Raw genomic sequence first — 3848 nt, 5'->3', positions numbered from 1 at the left:
TCTCCACAAAGTCTGATAGCAGGGCCTTATTTCCAGTCATATGACCTGAACATCCACTGTCCAGAACTAGAATATTTTTTCTGTTGCCCTGCAATCACAAAGACCACTAATTATTAGTTTTAAGGACCCAGACTTGCTTGGATCCTTTGGCCTTATTAAGTTTGTTAACATTTGCAGCGGATTTAGCATCAGAGTTTATGTTAACATTTTTCTTATCAGAATTTACATTATCAGACTTTGAATCAGAATTTACACTAGAAGGAACAATGGAAACTTTCTTCAAAGAAGGTTTTATTTGATAATAATCATAGTACAAACTATGATATTCCTTACAAGTATAAATGGAATGCCATAAACTACCATAATGAAAACAAGGATTTTGTGGTTTGTATCTAACTGACTGACTCTTAACTCCTGATTTTGAAGGTAAGGAGTTAATATTCTTATTTTTCCTGCAAAAAGAAGCCAGATGGTTAGAACTTCCACAGTTATGACATGTTTTCCTAGGAGCATCAGGAACAGGTTTATAATCATTGCTTTTATTCACACCTTCCTTTCCATTCCTATTTTTCCTAGGTGATTTTACATTGTTTGCATTCTTGACATCTTTCAGCTTATGCTTAAGCTGCTTCTTTGTCATTAAGCCTATGTTTACTTCAGCTGTCTTTTCCTGTTTTAGTTTGTCAGAAGTTAATTCCTCTTTAACTTCTGATTTCTCATTATCAGACTTTACAGTTACAAACTTAACAGGTTTTAACTTTGGCTTTTGCTTAACAACAGGCTTAATTTCTTCAGTTCCTTTGTCATTCTTATTCTCTCCATAACCTAAGCCCTCTTTCTAATTTTCACTACTTAGCAAATTTTGAGTTGTTCTGCCAGAGTTAGTCCAAGTCCTGATTATCTCTCTTTCCTTTTCTAACTCAGTTTTTAGAGATTCATTCATTTTTAGCACTTCATCCCTAACATAAAAAGCATCATCTCTATCCTTCTGAGTTTGATGGAATATAACTAACTCTTTTTCTAAGAAATCATTTCTTTTCTTAAAAGCAAGATTTTCAGAAGTTAATCTTTCACATGTTAAGGTTTGATCTCTATAACTAACAAACATGGTTTTAAGATATCTTTTCAACTCATTAATATCATCAGTATGAAAAGCATAAGTAGTCTGAGGTACCTTTGTTTCAGCAGCTTTAGAACTGCTCTCAGCACTTTCTTTATCAACATTTGCCATCAATGCATAGTTCTCCTCACTTTCAGAGTCTGAAGTGTCTGTCCAGCTTTTCTGCTTTGTGACAAGAGCCTTGCCTCTATCACCCTTTACCTTCTTGCAGTCAGGAGATATGTGGCCTTTCTCACCACAGTTATAGCATTTAACATTGGTGTAATCTCCTCTGTCAGACTTTCCTCCTCTGCCTTCAGATCTTCTGAAATTCTTCTTATCAGAACTTATGCTTTTTCTGGAAAACTTCTTTCCCTTCCTGAACTTCCTGTATGCAATCTTGGTGATTCCTTTCACCATAAGAGCACACAGCTTCATCATCTCCTCATCAGCATCGGTCCCAGGCAAGCTTTCAGAATCTGAGTCATCATCACTCTCAGAACTTGATGACTCAGTATCAGACTTTATGAAAAGAGCTTTACCCTTGTCTTTCTTTGAGGAAGCTGCCTTGGGGAATTCTTCTTCAGCCTTAAGAGCGACTGTCCTTGACTTTCCTCCTTTCCTCTTGCTTCTTTGTTCCATCTCCAGCTCATGAGTCTTGAGCATTCCATAGATTTCGTCAAAAGTTGTTTCATCAAGATTGTAGTTGTCTCTCATTGTCGTTGCCTTCAAATCCCAGCATTCAGGAAGAGCTAACAGGAACTTAAGGTTTGAATCTTCAAGATCATACTCTTTATCAACCAATGACAAATCATTCAAAAGTTTGACAAATCTATCATATAAATCATTCAATGACTCATTAGTCTTTGAGTCAAAGTGTTCATAATCTTGAGTGAGTATTGTCTTCCTGTTCTTCTTAATTGTGTCAGTTCCCTGACACCTTGTTTCCAGAGCATCCCATATCTCCTTAGTTGTAACACCCCCAGATCCGGGGTCGGGGATCCGGGTCGTCATGGTCTTTCATTCCACAATACCACTTCACTTACTTAATAAAAATAACCTTATGCTGTGACCCCACACTAACACACACCACAACCCGTTATAGTCTCAGAGATGAAATTGAAATAAGTACAAGTCTTTGAATCCACAATTTAAAAGTTATTACAACCCAAAATGATTACTTGATAAATTTACAGTTGATTGCCATTATCTGCCACAAGTTATAATTATACATAATTGATTCTCAAAAGTAGATAGTATGATCTACAATAGATCTACCTCTGCAGCTATAGCAGCTACAACATCATCGGGAAGACGCGGGACGCTTCCCACGCGCTTGCGCTGGGTCTGCTGGAGTCTGGCCATCTTTCCTAACTGTTGTTGTGTGATGAAGAAATAAAGCAAGAGTGAGCCTTACAGCTCGCAAGATAATATATAGTGATAACAATAATATAAGTATCTAAATGGATACTTATTAGAATCTTTATCATGTGTAAGATAATTACTTACTAGATATAAGTAAAAACAAGGAATGAAGTTACCAAATACTTCACTACACTTATATCATTTATAAAGCTACTTGAACTACCACCGTTCAAAGTATTATAAGATTCACGAGGTCATCCCATAGATGAGACCACAAATAAAACTTGAAAATATTTGATCTTTGAAATATTTTGAAAAGAGATGAAGTTACGAGATACTTCATTCAATGGATATACCAATAAAAATGCTTGACCCTGTCAATGCTTCGGCAACCACCCATTAGTAGCCTTTCAATCGGAATGCTACGGGTAGTGTTGCAGAATTATCCAAATGGATGATGAACTCATTACGGGAGTTTACCGCGCCAGGAAGACCACTTACGATGATCAGTCGTAGTAGTACAACCCCACCATTTTCTACATGTAGAGGAGAACCTGTCGGATTTACTTGTCAACCGAACACTGAACTCCTAAGGAATGGACCGCCTTAGCGGAACTTCCAGGCCATTTGGGCCAATATAATAAGGCTGGGCCGGCGCTACTCGACCACTTACGCCACTCCTAGTTCAGATGAAATCCATGACTCTGAAACGTAAAGCTCGTTTCCCCCTTTCCCCAAGTAGAAACTTGTTGATACGGCTCCAACAAGAAGTCGTATCTAGTTGGAAAGGAAAACTCACCGATATTTCCCAGGCGATGCCTGTTAATGGATTAACTTGTTCCAAGAATTTTACTTCCCGAACATTGGGTAAGTAATCAAAAACTCTTTTACCAAGACAGCAACCTTGTTGCGAATATAAAACACACCACCGAGCTGGATCCCCCATGTTTTGAGCGAGTATTTAAATCCCCTTTTTAAAAGGAAGATCTTAAATATAAAAATAGTTTTGGGATCCGCTCTAACTTTTGAAAATCATTTTAAAGACTCGAAAACACTTTAAAGAGTGTTTGGAGTAAAACTGATTTAATGAAGTAAATCAGTCCCCAGAATATTTAGAAAATGACTGAATGTTAATATTTAAATAATATTCCCATGAAGAATAATCTTTATAAAAATAATTGAAGTAGAAGTATTAAAACTTATACTTGAAACGAGTATTAAATAACCAAAGATATACTTATATGAAAGTACTATCTTTATTTGAATAATCGAAAATAAGTTTGATTATTGACACCTTATTCTTTAATAAAATAAAGAATATATATCAGCAAATAATCGGAGTCATAGATCCTCAAATGAATATTCAAATAATATTCATTAAATA

This window comes from Apium graveolens, unplaced genomic scaffold (assembly GCF_009905375.1).
Source record: "Apium graveolens cultivar Ventura unplaced genomic scaffold, ASM990537v1 ctg4484, whole genome shotgun sequence".
Taxonomy (NCBI): domain Eukaryota; kingdom Viridiplantae; phylum Streptophyta; class Magnoliopsida; order Apiales; family Apiaceae; genus Apium; species Apium graveolens.
Note: the sequence above shows the minus strand (reverse complement) of the source record.